Source organism: Bombina bombina, chromosome 10, assembly GCF_027579735.1.
Source record: "Bombina bombina isolate aBomBom1 chromosome 10, aBomBom1.pri, whole genome shotgun sequence".
NCBI lineage: Eukaryota > Metazoa > Chordata > Amphibia > Anura > Bombinatoridae > Bombina > Bombina bombina.
Window position 1 is genome coordinate 18,651,886 of NC_069508.1, and position 19,915 is coordinate 18,671,800.

The 19,915-nt window shown below is 37.7% G+C and overlaps 1 protein-coding gene and 1 pseudogene across 3 annotated transcripts in view; both read left to right on the top strand.

Moving 5' to 3' along the window:
- KCNT2 (potassium sodium-activated channel subfamily T member 2) overlaps positions 1–19,915 on the top strand; it is a 701,340-nt gene that overhangs the window by 369,114 nt on the left and 312,311 nt on the right. The gene's annotated exons all lie outside the window — the stretch shown is intronic.
- On the top strand, positions 5,176–19,594 carry LOC128640895 (lysophosphatidic acid receptor 2-like; annotated as a pseudogene).

The window sequence follows — 19,915 nt, forward strand, 5'->3', positions numbered from 1 at the left end:
CCGTTCACTGAACACTAGACGTTATTGTTTCATTTTCTAATACAGAAGTAATATACACTAACTGCCAATAAATCTCAAATTGCCCATTGTATAAAATAACCTTCACTCCAGTGACTCACAAAGAAAGAAATAGCATTGCTTTTGGGCCATAATAGATGTTTTTATTGTCCAAGGAAACAGTCATATTTAGCAAAACTACACATTTTGGCTATAAAAATAAAATATACACCTTGAAATACATCACACCAAAATGAATTTAATTATTAAGATTTATTGTATAATTGTGGTAGAATATTACTGAAAGCTGTGATTTCTCCTTAATGCCACCTGTCATTAATGTCTAGCTGATGGCATCCCAGGAGGTTATATTACCCACAAATCTTCAGCCCCGTCTCTTTTTACCCTTGAGGGTATTGCAATATTGAGATTGAGCAGGCAGTTTGCAGATTATATTGTGACTTATGAGTTTAGAGACATAGTTAGCTTTACTTTAGCCGCTTTGGGATGGGCGTTCCATCTGATTCTGCACATAGCAGTCTAATTCCTTATAGATTATTCCTGGAATGATGAGTTGGATTAATGAGGTGGAATATCACAAAGCAATTTATGTCCCCAGAGGGTAAAATAAAGAAATAATATAATTGTTAGTTAATCTAATAAAACTTATATATATCTCCAGGTCAAACATCAATACATATGAGGTGGGGTAAATGTCACTAATGCCCTTCGTCCTTCTTATGTCATGCAGACAGCCTCATGTTCACGTCTGCGAGGTTTCTCAGCCGCTTCTCATTCTATCCAGCAAGACTTTATCCTAATAAAACAGATGCACATATTTTTCAATCACAAACATTTACAAAACCTGTTTCTGAAGAGTTGCAATTGTAATTATTGTTATCACTAAATAACTCACTTCTGAAAAGACACAATGTGAGCTGCAATGAATCTCAAACATGATCTTACCTTAGCGTTAAGGTTCCTCAGTAGCCAAATTACCTTTAATGAAAATAGCCCAATGAGTTAGACCAGTGTTTTTCAACCAGTGGGCCGTGGCACACTAGTGTGCCGTGAGAGATCCTCAGGTGTGCCGCGGCAGACTGACAACAGTGTGACATATTTTTTAAACTTTGCTTGTTTTTTACTCCCAGTGCAGGGGTAGTTTGTAGGAGGCATGGCATAACAGCACAATACATACAGTATGTGTTTGTGTGTATGTATGTGTGTATATATATATATATATATATATATATATATATATATATATATATATATATATATATATATATATATATATATATATATATATATATATATATATATATATATATATATATATATTAGGCTACAATGTGTGATTTTTTTAAAATTTTGGGATGGTGGTGTGCCACAGGATTTTTTAATGTAAAAAAGCGTGCCACGGCAAAAAAAGGTTAAAAATCACTGAGTTAGACAACCATTGGGGCTAGGCTCTCTCCCATTGAGGCTTCAAAACGGCCGCGGGGACTATTTATCATCAGTAATAGGATATTACTGATGAGTTCTTCAGCCAAAAAAGAATAACTGAATTACTTTACCCCATGATGACAGCCAATGCACCCTAATACTTTGACTTTCTGTAGCGTTTACTGCATTGTAATAACACGGCCTCTCCTACAGTAGCAATACGGCACTACGTCTTTATGCCTCAAGCAGCGAGACATGCAGATTAGCGCAGTCTCGCAACTGATGACGAGACCCGTGTTCTAACAACCCAGAGAGAGCCTTGCAATAGGCGATATACAGGATTCATAGCTGAGATTAAGGTGTTAAGATGCAATTAGTTCCTAACTAGGAAACATTAATGACGATTAATAAAATGGCACTGATACTTTATAATACTTTGGGGCTGATACTGACTTAATCTCATATTGCCAAGCTTACTTATGAGGAAAGCAATCAACCTGAGACTTACATTTTTTTCTTTCAAGATTCAGCAGCAATTTTAAGCAACTTTGTAATTTAATCCTATTATCAATTTTCTTCGTTTTCCTGGTATCTTTATTTGAAAAGGCTGAAATATACACTTAGGAGCCGACCCATTTTTGGTTCAGAACCCTGGTGTAGTGCTTGCTGATTGGTAGCTACATTCCTGCTTTTCAAATAAAGATTACCAAGAGAACTAAGAAAAATTGATAATAGGAGTAAATTAGAAAGTTGCTGCGCTATCTGAATTATGAAATAAAAAAAGTGTGTTTCATATCCCTTTAACTCTAAATCCAAGTAAGTTTCTGGTATTTTAAGTGATAATTCATTAAATCTGGCAGAGGTTTTTAGAAGCTGAGTTACTGTTCAGTGTCCTCGTAGGTTTCCATTGTCAACGGTTTGAATTTCAGTTTTGTAATCAGGATTCATTTTGTGTATCAGTAAAGATTATTCAGTTCCCACACAATTCATATTCATTATATAAATAACTTATTGACTGGTGTTTTCCTGAGTAATATCAGCTTCCAACTGCTAATGCATTTATTTTGCTAATTCACTGGGCTTAGCATAGATAATTTCATTGCTTAGAAAGAATGGGCCAGGGAAAGATATTGTGTTTCTCATTCCTGTGCTTCAGGAAACCTGTAAGAGGGTTATTCATGGTTAATAAATAAGTACCAGATTTAATTACTAGAAGTACTCAGAGGTCTGGTTGTTCCATCTTCCCTGAACAGATAAATACATTTATAGTGACGACTAGATAGACAGACAGGTATATATTTATTGTATACAAAGATATAGATAGATAGATGATAGATAGATACACAGTCAGTAAGATATTTATTATATAGATAGGTGATGGATAGACAGATAGATAGATAGATAGATAGATAGATAGATAGATAGATAGATAGACAGACAGGTATATATTTATTGCATAAATAGATAGATAGATAGATAGATAGATAGATAGATAGATACACAGTCAGTAAGATATTTATTATATAGATAGATGATGGATAGACAGATAGATAGATAGATAGATAGATAGATAGATAGATAGATAGACAGACAGGTATATATTTATTGTATACAGATAGATAGATAGATAGATAGATAGATAGATAGATAGATAGATAGATAGATACACAGTCAGTAAGATATTTATTATATAGATAGATGATGGATAGACAGATAGATAGATAGATAGATAGATAGATAGATAGATAGATAGATAGATAGACAGACAGACAGGTATATATTTATTGTATAAATAGATAGATAGATAGATAGACAGATAGTTATTTATTGTATAGATGATAGCTAGATAGATCGACAGACAGGTAGATATTTATTGTATAGATAGATATATAGATACATAGATAGATACAAACAAATATTTATTGTATAGATAGACAAATATTTATTGTATAGATAGATAGATAGATAGATAGATAGATAGATAGATAGATAGATAGATAGATAGATAGACAGACAGGTATATATTTATTGGATAGATAGACAGACAGACAGGTAGATATTTATTGTATAGATAGACAGACAGACATTTATTGTATAGATAGATAGATAGATAGAGAGATAGATAGATATTGTATAGATAGACAGACAGGTAGATATTTACAGTATTGTATAGACAGACAGACAAACAGATATTGGATAGATAAATAGGACCCAAAACAAAGGTGCCTGTCTTAAAAACTCTCCAGCTTGGAGTTAAAGGGACATTACAGTCAAAATTTAAAGGCACATAGATAAATTACTTATTTGAATAGAAACATATTTGCAATATACATGTATTGGCAAAAATGCTTCTAGTACAAGTTATCACTGCTTTAGTGTTAGCTTTTTTCTCTGCACGTGCAGCATAGCTAGCTATTCTCAGTGCACCAACATTTTAAATACTGCAGCTGCTCAGAGCACCAGAGGGGCCTGTCAGCAATTAAACAGAGTAATTACCATATGGTACATCTACCTTAGGGTCTCTGAGCAAGTGCTGTGTTTAAAATGCTGGTGCACGATGCATACTTAAATACACTTTTAAAACACCTATAACTTTTGTAAGAATAACTTTTGCTAATGCATGTAAATTACAAAAATGCTTCTATTCAAAACTGAAATGCATCTATGTGGATTCCTATTTTGGCTGGACTGTCCCTTTAAATCATCTTGCAGACCTCACTGAATTCTCAAATTGCATTTATTCTAGTTTATATTTTTTGCTTTACACTTTAATTTTTACTTTACTTCTACACAAGTTTATTGTGAAATTTAATCAGAGCATCATACAGCTGGAGAAATAAATCAGTGAGATCTACAGGTATTAAATAATATAGACTTATATTAGGACTTTGTACTTAACAGTCTAAAGGGACATTCTGGTCAAAACTGAAATACACTTAGACAAATTACTGTACATCTTTGTATAGAAACATATTTACAATCTAAACAACTTAGAAAATATCCTTCTAGTAAAAGTTATCACGGCTTTAGCATTAGTATTTTTCTTTGCACGTGCATGTGAAGCATAGCTAGATATGCTCAGTCCACCAGCATGTTAAATACTGCAGCTGCTCTGACTCGCCAGTGGGACTTGTATCATGTCAGCAATGATGCAAATGAGTCATTACCAGATGGTACAAGCACTCTGAGCAAGCACTGGTTGAAAATGCTGGTGCACAGAGCATACTTAAGTAAACTCTTTTAACAGCTTAGCTTTAACTAGAGGAAATGTTGCTAATACGTGTGTATTGTATATTCAAAAGGGAAATGAACCCATGTCACGTGCATTCTAATTTTGGCTGGAATGTCCCTTTAACACACAAGTTCACATGCACAAAACATACACATTGAGCAGCTAAGGTATAGCCCTCAATATAGGTCAAACAGGTTTTCAACCTTCTAGTGCTGATGATTAATAAATACACAAATTATATAGAAACACTACATGAAAATTGTTCTCTGATGTCATGAAATGGCTGTGATCTGCCACACTTTAATGGACCATTGTACACTAGATTCTTTTTTGCATTAATATTTTTAGATGATCCATTTATATAGCCCATATGGGAGTGTTTTAGTAACAATTTATTAGTGTGGCCCTGGACTCTGTGAAGAAGTTTGTTAGATTAGCACGGCTCCCCAGTGCGCTATAGTTTCTTGTGTTTTTTTCTCTACCATATAGGATCATCGGAGCCCCTCAAGATGAAGCAATGCTTTTATAATGAGAGAATTGTATTTTTTTACAACAGTGGGAAAGAGCTTTCCACAGAATGGAGAACCAAAAAGACAAACTGGTAGTCATTCTCTGACGTACTGTTTGCTTTTTTGTGCTTTTTACCAACCTACTTGTCATTACGGCCATCATCATAAACAGACGGTTTCATTATCCCATTTATTATCTACTTGGAAATAGTGATGTCGCGAATAGTTCGCCGGTGAATAGTTCCCGCCGAACATAGCTTGTTCGCGTTCACCGCGGCGGGCGAACATATGCGATGTTCGATCCGCCCCCTATTCGTCATCATTGAGTAAACTTTGACCCTGTATCTTACAGTCTGCAGACACATTTCAGCCAATCAGCAGAAGACACTCCCTCCCAGACCCTCCCAGCTCCTGGACAGCAGCCATTTTAGATTCATTCTGATCCTGCATTCTTAGTGAGAGGAGGGATAGTGTAGCTGCTGCTGATTTTATAGGGTAATTGATAGCTACGCTAGTGTATTCATTGTCCACTACAGTCCTGAAGGACTCATCTGATCTCTGCTGTAAGGACAGCACCCCAAAAAGCCCTTTTTAGGGCTAGAACATCTTTTTTTTTTTGCCTGTGTAATTTTGACTGTGAAACATCAATCTGCTAGTGTAATCTAATTGCAGTTGCCTGCCTGCAGTGCCACCACTCATATCTGTTGTAACAGTAGTGTAAATTTTGTAAAAAAAAACTTTTTTGACTGTGAAACATCAGTCTGCTAGTGTAATCTAATAGCAGTTGCCTGCCTGCCAGTTGGCCCACTTGCCAACTAGTGCCACCACTCATATCTGTTGTAACAGTAGTGCAAATTTTTTTAAAAAAACTTTTTTGACTATGAAATATCAGTCTGCTATTGTAATCTAATTGCAGTTGCCTGCCTGCCAGCGTGTTTGCCAGGCCCACTTGCTAAGTGCCACCACTCATATCTGTTGTAACAGTAGTGTAAATTTTGTAAAAAAAAACTTTTTTGACTGTGAAAAATCAGTCTGCTAGTGTAATCTAATAGCAGTTGCCTGCCTGCCAGTTGGCCCACTTGCCAACTAGTGCCACCACTCATATCTGTTGTAACAGTAGTGTTAAAATTTTTAAAAAACTTTTTTGACTGTGAAACATCAGTCTGCTAGTGTAATCTAATTGCAGTTGCCTGCCTGCCAGCGTGTGTGCCAGGCCCACTTGCCAACTAGTGCCATATACACCTCCCCTGGTGCCGCAACTGTCTCTGCGAACCTTACCATGGGTCACAGACCGCACGTCTTGTAATTCTCTGTCTGGGAAATTATATATCTATAAAATCTATCTATTTATCTATCAAATCTATCTAACTATCAATCATATCTATCAAATGTATATTGCATCTATTGATCTATGTAATCTATGTATCTATCTATCAAATCTATCTATCTCATGGCCGGACTGTTTTGTGACAGCCACTTGTGTTTCGGCCAAATGTCCGTCAGCCAAATGGCCGTCGGCTAAAAGTCCGGCCACGATTGCATGCGCAGTGCCCCAAATTTGAAGTAGGAGGACCGACCAAACATCTTTTTCCATCTCCCGGTTCCTAAAATCCATGCCATATACACCTCCCCTGGCGCCGCAACTGCCTCTGGGAACCTTACCATGGGTCTCAGACCGCACGTCTTGTAATTCTCTGTCTGGGAAATTATATATCTATCAAATCTATCTATTTATCTATCAAATCTGTCTAACTATCTATCGTATCTATCAAATGTATATTGCATCTATTGATCTATGTAATCTATGTATCTATCTATCAAATCTATCTATCTCGTGGCCAGACTGTTTTGTGACAGCCACTTGTGTTTCGGCCAAATGTCCGTCGGCCAAATGGCCGTTGGCTAAAAGTCCGGCCACGATTGCACGTGCAGTGCCCCAAATTTGAAGTAGGAGGACCGACCAAGCATCTTTTTCCATCTCCCGGTTCCTAAAAGCCATGCCATATACACGTCCCCTGGCGCCGCAACTGCCTCTGGGAACCTTACCATGGGTCCCAGACCGCACGTCTTGTAATTCTCTGTCTGGGAAATTATATATCTATAAAATCTATCTATTTATCTATCAAATCTATCTAACTATCAATCGTATCTATCAAATGTATATTGCATCTATTGATCTATGTAATCTATGTATCTATCAAATCTATCTATCTCGTGGCCGGACTGTTTTGTGACAGCCACTTGTGTTTCGGCCAAATGTCCGTCAGCCAAATGGCCGTCGGCTAAAAGTCCGGCCACGATTGCATGCGCAGTGCCCCAAATTTGAAGTAGGAGGACCGACCAAGCATCTTTTTCCATCTCCCGGTTCCTAAAATCCATGCCATATACACCTCCCCTGGCGCCGCAAATGCCTCTGGGAACCTTACCATGGGTCTCAGACCGCACGTCTTGTAATTCTCTGTCTGGGAAATTATATATCTATCAAATCTATCTATTTATCTATCAAATCTGTCTAACTATCTATCGTATCTATCAAATGTATATTGCATCTATTGATCTATGTAATCTATGTATCTATCTATCAAATCTATCTATCTCGTGGCCAGACTGTTTTGTGACAGCCACTTGTGTTTCAGCCAAATGTCCGTCGGCCAAATGGCCGTTGGCTAAAAGTCCGGCCACGATTGCACGTGCAGTGCCCCAAATTTGAAGTAGGAGGACCAACCAAGCATCTTTTTCCATCTCCCGGTTCCTAAAATCCATGCCATATACACGTCCCCTGGCGCCGCAACTGCCTCTGGGAACCTTACCATGGGTCCCAGACCGCACGTCTTGTAATTCTGTGTCTGGGAAATTATATATCTATCAAATCTATCTATTTATCTATCAAATCTATCTATCTATCGTATCTATCAAATGTATATTGCATCTATTGATCTATGTATCTAATCTATGTATCTATCAAATCTATCTATCTTGTGGTTGTGCAAATGGACTGTTTGCGGTTGTTTGCGGTGCATTAAACGGGGAGTTTGGTCTGTCACTGTGAAGCGGGCGTAACCCTTACACTACCTGATCGATACAACATCATACCTGATGTTTTAAAGCACGTTATTCCAAACAATTTAGGAATGTTAGGTGATTTATGCCCTTTATGGCTTAAAACCAGACTCTGCATCAACTATGTAATTTTCTGTGGAAGTTTTGCCATGGATCCCCCTCCGGCATGCCACAGTCCAGGTGTTAGTCCCTTTGAAACAACTTTTCCATCACTATTGTGGCCAGAAAGAGTCCCTGTGGGTTTTAAAATTCGCCTGCCTATTGAAGTCAATGGCGGTTCGGCCGGTTCGCCCGTTTGCGAACAGTTGCGGAAGTTTGCGACATCACTAGTTGGAAACTTAGCTGCAGCAGATTTTTTTGCTGCGGTGGCGTACATGTACCTCATGTTTCATATTGGGCCTCGGACGGCTAGCCTCACTGTTAAAACTTGGCTTGTTCGACAGAGTTTTTTGGACACTAGTCTGACCGCTTTGGTGGCTAATCTTTTGGCCATAGCAGTGGAGAGACATCAAACGGTATTTACCATGCAACTTCATAGCAAAATGTCCAACCAGAGGGTGTGTATACTTATTGCTTGTGTCTGGATTACCGCTTCACTGTTGGGTCTGATCCCTTCCTTTGGATGGCACTGTATGTGCAGACTCGATAAGTGTCCCAGGATGGCTCCACTCTATAGCCAAAGCTACTTAATTTTCTGGGCAGTATCCAATTTGTTGGCTTTTGTCATTATGATGGCGGTCTAGGTCCAGATATTTGTCTATGTCAAGAGGAAAATAACGAAAATTTCCCAACATACATCTTTTCATCCAAAATACAAGGAAACCATGATCAATCTTATGAAGACAGTCTTTATTATCCTGAGTAAGTGTTTTAAATATTTTGTATTAACACAAGGTTATTTTCTTCCAAGCATACTCAGCAAGAAACATTTTGCAGTTCAGCACTGACCTTCATCAGGCATAATATTTATGTAGCTCATGATGCTAAGAAAGACTGGGTAAAACACTATTTGGTTGATTACAATCCTTTACAGAAATATTATGAAAACAATTTATCTTGTGGTTCTCTTCCTACCTGTCAAACCGTACCTATAGTGTAGCCTTCTCTGGGGCCTCTTCTGCCCTGTCACCACTTTCTGTCAGGGTACCGCAAGACTCTGTCTTCGGTCCCCTTCTCTTCTCAATCTACACGTTATCATTAGGTTCCCTAATTAAGTCCCACAGTTTCCAATATGATTTTTATGCCGACAACACCCAAATCTACTTCTCTGCACCAGAGCTATCTCCTTCCTTGATAACCCGTGTCACTAACAGTCTTTCTCAAATCTATTCCTGGATGTCCTCTCACTACCTCAAGCTAAATTTCTCCAAAACGGAGCTCCTTATTTTCCCCCCTTATTCCAAAATCTTCACCCCAATCTCTCTATAACTGTTGAGAACTCCATCATTACCCCTACCCCACATGCCTGAGGTCTTGGGGTCACATTTGACTCAGATCTTTGCTAAAGCCTGCTGCTTTCACCTTAAAAACATCTCTAAAATTAGACATTTCCTTACACAAGACACAACTAAGATTTTAATCCACTCTCTCATCCTTTCCCGCCTTGATTACTACAACTCTGTTCTCTCTGGTCTCCCCAGCTGCCACCTAGCTCCTTTACAATCCATAATGAATGCCTCTGCCAGGCTCATCTTCCTTACACGTCGCTCTTTATCTGCTGCACCTCTCTGCCAATCCCTTCACTGGCTTCCTCTTGCCTCTAGGATTAAACACAAAATTCTCACTCTAAAATACAAAGCCCTCAACTGCACTGCTACACCCTATATCTCAGACCTTGGGCTCTATTTATCAAGCTCTGTATGGAGCTTGATGGCCCCTGTTTCTGGCGAGTCTTCAGACTCACCAGAAAAAGCAGTTATGAAGCAGCGGTCACAAAGACCGCTGCTCCATAACCTGTCCGCCTGCTCTGAGCAGGCGGACAGACATCGCCACAATACAACCCGATTGAGTACAATCGGGTTGATTGACACCCCCCTGCTGGTGGCCCATTGGCCGCGAGTCTGCAGGAGGCGGCGTTGCACCAGCAGCTCTTGTGAGCTGCTGGTGCAATGCTGAATACGGCGAGCGTATTGCTCGCCGTATTCAGCGAGGTCTGGTGGACCTGATCCGCAGTGTCGGATCAGGTCCGCCAGACCTTCATAACTAGAGGCCCTTGTCTCCAGATACTCTCCCTCCCGTCCCCTTCGCTCTGCTCATTACCTCCTACTCTCCTCTTCTTTCTTTTTACCTCATCACACTTTAGTTTACAGGACTTCTCCAGACTGGCTCCCATCTTGTGGAACTCTCTGCCTCGCTCCACAAGACTCTCCCCTAGTTTTGAAAGCTTCAAGCGCTCCCTAAAGACTCTACTGTTCAGGGATGCATACAACCTACACTAACCTTCCTTTGTACCAGTTCCTTTCCTCCATTGCTATCCCCTGAACCCCCTTAGCATGTAAGCCTAAGAGTCCAGCTGTTTGTAAATCACATTCTTAAGAGCTGACTACAACAGTGAAACTCTTGGCAGGGCCCTCTACCCGTTTGATCCCTATAAATGTTTTGTTGTACTCTGCCTTTGTTTATAGCGCTGCAGAATCTGTTAACACTCTATAGATAACCGATAATAATAATAAAATAATAATAGATTTTGCCTATTTTTTTAATAACATTTTGCTGATTTTCAGACTCCTAACCAAGCCCCAAAGTATCAGATGTAGACTGAAGTCTACATAATCCTGCTTTATCCTGTTTGTGCAATATGTCTGTTTATATGCAGAGAAGGGGGGGGTGTCTGCTGTTTCTATTTCTACAGCCCCTTTCTCCCAAGGCAGATAATGCTGTGATCTGAGATGCCATCGCAGAGGATGCAGCATGTCTGCAGAAAGAACAGGACACATGCAGGAACTGTTAGCACTTTCACTTTGCAGCGCTGCTCAACCATCTAGGCTGTTCTATTTAAACAGTGCTGTGTTCTGGCTGCATTGTGCAAGTTTTCCTTAAAATAGTGCAGCCAGAGTGAAGCTCTGTTTGAAGAGGACAGTCAAATACAGAGCAGCACTGCAAAGTGGCAGTGCATTGATTGATGACCGTCAATACTTTACTGTAACTAACTCATTTAAATTTGAATTTCATCTCAAACTGACCTGCAGAAATTTTTTTACTAAAAAACTCCCATTGCAGAAAGTGAAAACAGTTCTGCCTCTGGTCCTTTCACTAGGTGTCCCAGCCTAACCTTTTCAACAGTACTAAACTGAGAGCTTCTTAATAAGTTTCCAAAAGGTTTTCACTGGATTTTTAGATCAGTATCTGTGCATATTCTTCTTTATAGTAGTGTCTATTACATGCAGTTATATGAACATTTGTGTATAGTGTCCCTTAAAAAAATGTTAACCACTTTGCACATCTTTTCCAAAGGATTTAAATTGTGCCCTAAAAAATGTAATTAGGCAAGACCATAGATTTTATTTTAAATAAATTCTGCATTAAAGGGACACTCAAGTCAAAATAAAACTTCCATGAGTCAGATAGAGCAGCAATTTTAAACAACTTTCCAATTTACGTCCATTAACAAAATGTGCAGAGTCTTTTAATATTTACACTTTTTGAGTCACCAGCTCCTACTGAGCATGTGCAAGAACTCACAGACTATACAATTATGCATTTTTCATTGGCTGCTGGCTGTCACATGGTACAGGGGGAGTGGAAATAGACATAACTGAAATTTGTCAGAAAAAAAGCTACTACTCATTTGAAGTTCAGACAAATGGACCGATTTGTGAAAGTGCGAGCGGACATGATACGATGTAGCATATCATGTCCGCTGCGCATCGATAAATGCAGACAACATACGCTGTCGGCATTTATCATTGTGCAAGCAGTTCTTGTGAACTGCTTGTGCAATGCTGCCCCCTGCAGATTCACAGCCAATCGGACACTAGCAGGGGGTGTCAATCAGACCGATTGTGTAGGATCGGGCAGATTGATGTCTGCAGCCTCAGAGCAGGCAGACAAGTTATGGAGCAGCGGTCTTTAGACCGCTGCTTCATCACTGCTGTTTCCGGCGAGCCATTCGGAGCTTGATAATTCAGACCCTAAGTGCTATTGCATTGTCTTTTTATCATGCATTTGTTGTTTATGTCAATCTGTATTTACTGGTCCTTTAGGCTTCAAAATCAACCAAAATTGACTCCAGCTGTGTGTTTTTCCATATCTTGTTGCACTGGATACAATATGCTCACCTGTTACATTAAGCACATAAATTACATCACATTTCCATATGTTGTTGCACTGGATACAATATGCTCACCTGTTACATTAAGCATATAAATTACATCACATTTCCATATGTTGTTGCACTGGATACAATATGCTCACCTGTTACATTAAGCACATAAATTACATCACATTTCCATATGTTGTTGCACTGGATACAATATGCTCACCTGTTACATTAAGCACATAAATTACATCACATTTCCATATGTTGTTGCACTGGATACAATATGCTCACCTGTTACATTAAGCACATAAATTACATCACATTTCCATATGTTATTGCACTGGATACAATATGCTCACCTGTTACATTAAGCACATAAATTACATCACATTTCCATATATTATTGCACTGGATACAATATGCTCACCTGTTACATTAAGCACATAAATTACATCACATTTCCATATGTTGTTGCACTGGATACAATATGCTCACCTGTTACATTAAGCACATAAATTACATCACATTTCCATATGTTGTTGCACTGGATACAATATGCTCACCTGTTACATTAAGCACATAAATTACATCACATTTCCATATGTTGTTGCACTGGATACAATATGCTCACCTGTTACATTAAGCACATAAATTACATCACATTTCCATATGTTGTTGCACTGGATACAATATGCTCACCTGTTACATTAAGCACATAAATTACATCACATTTCCATATGTTGTTGCACTGGATACAATATGCTCACCTGTTACATTAAGCACATAAATTACATCACATTTCCATATGTTGTTGCACTGGATACAATATGCTCACCTGTTACATTAAACACATAAATTACATCACATTTCCATATGTTGTTGCACTGGATACAATATGCTCACCTGTTACATTAAGCACATAAATTACATCACATTTCCATATGTTGTTGCACTGGATACAATATGCTCACCTGTTACATTAAGCACATAAATTACATCACATTTCCATATGTTGTTGCACTGGATACAATATGCTCACCTGTTACATTAAGCACATAAATTACATCACATTTCCATATGTTGTTGCACTGGATACAATATGCTCACCTGTTACATTAAGCACATAAATTACATCACATTTCCATATGTTGTTGCACTGGATACAATATGCTCACCTGTTACATTAAGCACATAAATTACATCACATTTCCATATGTTGTTGCACTGGATACAATATGCTCACCTGTTACATTAAGCACATAAATTACATCACATTTCCATATGTTGTTGCACTGGATACAATATGCTCACCTGTTACATTAAGCACATAAATTACATCACATTTCCATATGTTGTTGCACTGGATACAATATGCTCACCTGTTACATTAAGCACATAATTTACATCACATTTCCATATGTTGTTGCACTGGATACAATATGCTCACCTGTTACATTAAGCACATAAATTACATCACATTTCCATATGTTGTTGCACTGGATACAATATGCTCACCTGTTACATTAAGCACATAAATTACATCACATTTCCATATATTATTGCACTGGATACAATATGCTCACCTGTTACATTAAGCACATAAATTACATCACATTTCCATATGTTGTTGCACTGGATACAATATGCTCACCTGTTACATTAAGCACATAAATTACATCACATTTCCATATGTTATTGCACTGGATACAATATGCTCACCTGTTACATTAAGCACATAAATTACATCACATTTCCATATGTTATTGCACTGGATACAATATGCTCACCTGTTACAAAAAGCACATAAATTACATCACATTTCCATGACAGATAATTCTTCTCTGCTAATTCCTGCCCCTCGCCAATTCTCAGTATTTTCATCCTGTTTGTCACGTAGGAGTTTTCAGACCATATAGGTTGGCAGATTTAATTAGCCGGACGAGTGTTTGATCGGAGGGGCTCTGCAGCAATTTCATACCCTTTAGCTAAGGATCTTAACTATGTAAAATCCATTTGCTGACGGATAGAAAGTATTTACTGATCAATCAGAATAATTCATCTTGTTGTGACTTTTTTTTCAGCTGAAAAATGAACAAAACATTTAACTATTTAAATATCTGTAATGAAAAGTAAGAGACAGCCATTTCTTAGGGTTTAAAGAAACAAACTAATATATTTTTTTCCTTTTAAATGTGTTCCGAATGATTCCTTGTGCCTTAATGTTTATATTATATTTGAAATAGCTGGTTTTGCTCATTATAATCAGCATCCATTGTTCCCAAAGACATGACCTTTGAAATGGTCTGAACCTGCAAAAAGAGAAGGCCTGTTCAGGTAATCTCAATGCACACATGGTCAGGTATTAAAATGTTAGTTATGACTGGGGGTTCATGATGCCTATCCCAAACGTACCTTTACTATATTTATCACTTGTAGCAAGGAAAAAAGTGCGAAGAGTCCCAAAATGTACAAATCCTTTAGTTTATTGGATCCGAGCCAAAAGATACAATAAGGTGCTCCCTGTTAACTGACAATTTCACGCATGCGTGCATGCGCTTCATCAGTACCTGGTGCCTATCCCAGACACACCTTTACTATATTTATCAATACATGATACCTAGCCCAGACATACCTTTACTTTATTTATCACTACCTGATGCCTATCCCATATGTACCTTTACTATATATATATCACTACATGATGACTATCCCAGACATATCTTTACTATATTTATCATTACATGATGCCTATCCCAGACATATCTTTACTATATTTATCACTACATGATGCCTATCCCAGACATACCTTTACTATATTTATCACTACATGATGCCTATCCCAGACACACCTTTACTATATTTATCACTACATGATGCCTATCCCAGACACACCTTTACTATATTTATCACTACATGATGCCTATCCCAGACATACCTTTACTATATTTATCACTACATGATGCCTATCCCAGACACACCTTTACTATATTTATCACTACATGATGCCTATCCCAGACACACCTTTACTATATTTATCACTACATGATGCCTATCCCAGACACACCTTTACTATATTTATCACTACATGATGTCTATCCCAGACATACCTTTACTATATTTATCATTACATGATGCCTATCCCAGACACACCTTTACTATATTTATCACTACATGATACCTAGCCCAGACACACCTTTACTTTATTTATCACTACCTGATGCCTATCCCATATGTACCTTTACTATATATATATCACTACATGATGACTATCCCAGACACACCTTTACTATATTCATCACTACATGATGCCTATCCCAGACATATCTTTACTATATTCATCACTACATGATGCCTATCCCAGACACACCTTTACTATATTCATCACTACATGATGCCTATCCCAGACATATCTTTACTATATTCATCACTACATGATGCCTATCCCAGACACACCTTTACTATATTTATCATTACATGATGCCTATCCCAGACACACCTTTACTATATTTATCACTACATGATGCCTATCCCAGACATATCTTTACTATATTCATCACTACATGATGCCTATCCCAGACACACCTTTACTATATTTATCACTACATGATGTCTATCCCAGACACACCTTTACTATATTTATCACTACATGATACCTAGCCCAGACATACCTTTACTTTATTTATCACTACCTGATGCCTATCCCATATGTACCTTTACTATATTTATCACTACATGATGCCTATCCCAGACACACCTTTACTATATTTATCACTACATGATGACTATCCCAGACATATCTTTACTATATTTATCACTACATGATACCTATCCCAGACACACCTTTACTATATTTATCATTACATGATACCTATCCCAGACACACCTTTACTATATTTATCACTACATCATGCCTATCCCAGACATACCTTTACTATATTTATCACTACATGATGCCTATCCCAGACACACCTTTACTATATTTATCACTACATGATGCCTATCCCAGACATACCTTTACTATATTTATCACTACATGATGCCTATCCCAGACACACCTTTACTATATTTATCACTACATGATGCCTATCCCAGACACACCTTTACTATATTTATCATTACATGATGCCTATCCCAGACATACCTTTACTATATTCATCACTACATGATGCCTATCCCAGACATACCTTTACTATATTTATCACTACATGATGCCTATCCCAGACATACCTTTACTATATTTATCACTACATGATGCCTATCCCAGACATACCTTTACTATATTTATCACTACATGATGCCTATCCCAGACACACCTTTACTATATTCATCACTACATGATGCCTATCCCAGACACACCTTTACTATATTCATCACTACATGATGCCTATCCCAGACACACCTTTACTATATTTATCACTACATGATGCCTATTCCAGACACACCTTTACTATATTTATCACTACATGATGCCTATCCCAGACATACCTTTACTATATTTATCACTACATGATACCTAGCCCAGACACACCTTTACTATATTTATCATTACATGATGCCTATCCCAGACACACCTTTACTATATTCATCACTACATGATGCCTATCCCAGACATATCTTTACTATATTTATCACTACATGATGCCTTTCCCAGACATATCTTTACTATATTTATCATTACATGATGACTATCCCAGACATACCTTTACTATATTCATCACTACATGATGCCTATCCCAGACATATCTTTACTATATTTATCACTACATGATGCCTTTCCCAGACATATCTTTACTATATTTATCACTACATGATGCCTATCCCAGACATACCTTTATTTTATTTATCACTACATGATGCCTATCCCAGACACACCTTTACTATATTTATCACTACATCATGCCTATCCCAGACACACCTTTACTATATTTATCACTACATGATGCCTATTCCAGACATTCCTTTACTATATTTATCACTGCATGATGCCTATCCCAGACACACCTTTACTATATTTATCACTACATGATGCCTATCCCAGACATGCCTTTACTATATTTATCACTGCATGATGCCTATCCCAGACACACCTTTACTATATTTATCACTACATGATGTCTATCCCAGACACACCTTTACTATATGTATCACTACATGATGCCTATCCCAGACACACCTTTACTATATTTATCACTACATGATGCCTATCCCAGACACACCTTTACTATATGTATCACTACATGATGTCTATCCCAGACACACCTTTACTATATTTATCACTACATGATGTCTATCCCAGACACACCTTTACTATATTTATCACTACATGATGTCTATCCCAGACATTCCTTTACTATATTTATCACTACATGATGCCTATCCCAGACACACCTTTACTATATTTATCACTACATGATACCTAGCCCAGACATATCTTTACTTTATTTATCACTACTTTATGCCTATCCCAGACACACCTTTACTATATGTATCCCTACATGATGTCTATCCCAGACATTCCTTTACTACATTTATCACTACATGATGCCTATCGCAGACATACCTTTACTATATGTATCACTACATGATGTCTATCCCAGACACACCTTTACTATATTTATCACTACATGATGTCTATCCCAGACACACCTTTACTATATTTATCACTACATGATGTCTATCCCAGACAGACCTTTACTATATTTATCACTACATGATGCCTATCCCAGACACACCTTTACTATATTTATCACTACATGATACCTAGCCCAGACATATCTTTACTTTATTTATCACTACCTGATGCCTATCCCAGACACACCTTTACTATATGTATCCCTACATGATGTCTATCCCAGACATTCCTTTACTATATTTATCACTGCATGATGTCTATCCCAGACATACCTTTACTATATTTATTAATATCCCAGACATTCTCCATATACCTACTACCCTCTCATTTAACTCTTCAAATACCGGATTTCAACTTCAAATCATAATTGAGTGTGTCTGTGTTTCTCTTGAATATTGTTTTCTTTTCAACCTTAAGGGACATTTTTCCTAGTTATTAAAAGAGGAACATTGAACATGATAAAACCATAAATGATATCTAAGACTACTAAACATATAAAGTAGAGATGAAAAGAATTGTTTTTCACAATCTTCTGAACACCAGAAGAAATAGACTCTCCAATTGGTTCATTCCACCTCCCGCAGGTACCATCTGCATGACTGTACTTCTAGTGGCCATAGTATTTCTCCCAGCATCCTTGTGAGATAATAAGAAAGTACCTGAAATTACATTTTTTTTTATATCATTTGATGATCTGTTTTGTATCTTCTCATTTTACATGTTCATTAGATTAGATAATTAATTTAGTTTTCTTCAGACTACAGATAGTCATGTGCAGTGTTATTTTCTGTTGCTATTTAAACATAGCAACAATAAGTATCTGCTTTATGACTGCGTCAGTTCCACAACTGTAATAGGTTAAATGATGGTAAAACATGTGCTGTACAAATGTATGAGCATATGGAGACTACTTGAATGGATTGAGCTGATTCAAGGTCATAAATTAGACGTTAATAGACTGTGACACTATTTAGGAATCATTAATTTAACTTGTCATTTCTTGTAGATTGGCATCACCAGAAAGCAACTGGGTTAAATGGGGCGAATCTACTAATGTGAAGTGTCGGAGGAAGGATTCTTGAATGTCGTTGTGTACATTCTAGGCAGATTGTAGGAGTTGCTGCTTTGATTCCTTAAAGGGAATTAAAGGGGTATAAGATATTTTTTCCCTTTAAAAAAATTAGAATTTAAACACCTCAAATGTTTTTTTTACATTACATTAAAGAGCTGAAAATAACACCTGAAACGTGTCACGTGGCACCTTCCACACTTCTTGGCATTTTTAGTTTTGTTTATATTCCATCACAGGTGCACCAGACGAATACACAGAGATCACATGGTGTGTCCTGCTTTGTGATATATTAGCTCACAGATGGACAGACTATAGGCAGATCCTTTACGAGTTGCAGGGGAGGACTGACAAATTTTGGCACAAGGGACAAGTACTACACAGTGGCTAGGTATATCAACCCTGGAACCGGCCCCTTTTAAAATGCAATATTTGACAAAAAAAATGATAATGGATCCTTGGTTATCATGTAGTCCCTTCTAAGAAATGCATGTAGGACAGCCTGCTGCTATAGTTATCAGGACTTCTGTAGGCTATAGCCGGAAACCCGCAGATAAGGTGCGTAGAAAATTAGGAACTGGGCTGGGAAAAAAAGGCAATAAATTGCTGGGCACTACAACTTCTGCAGTGGCTCCAATCCCACCACTAAGAGTGGCCAGGGTGCAAATACTATCCTACCCCCTGGCCCAGTCCACCCCTGCCAGTCAATATA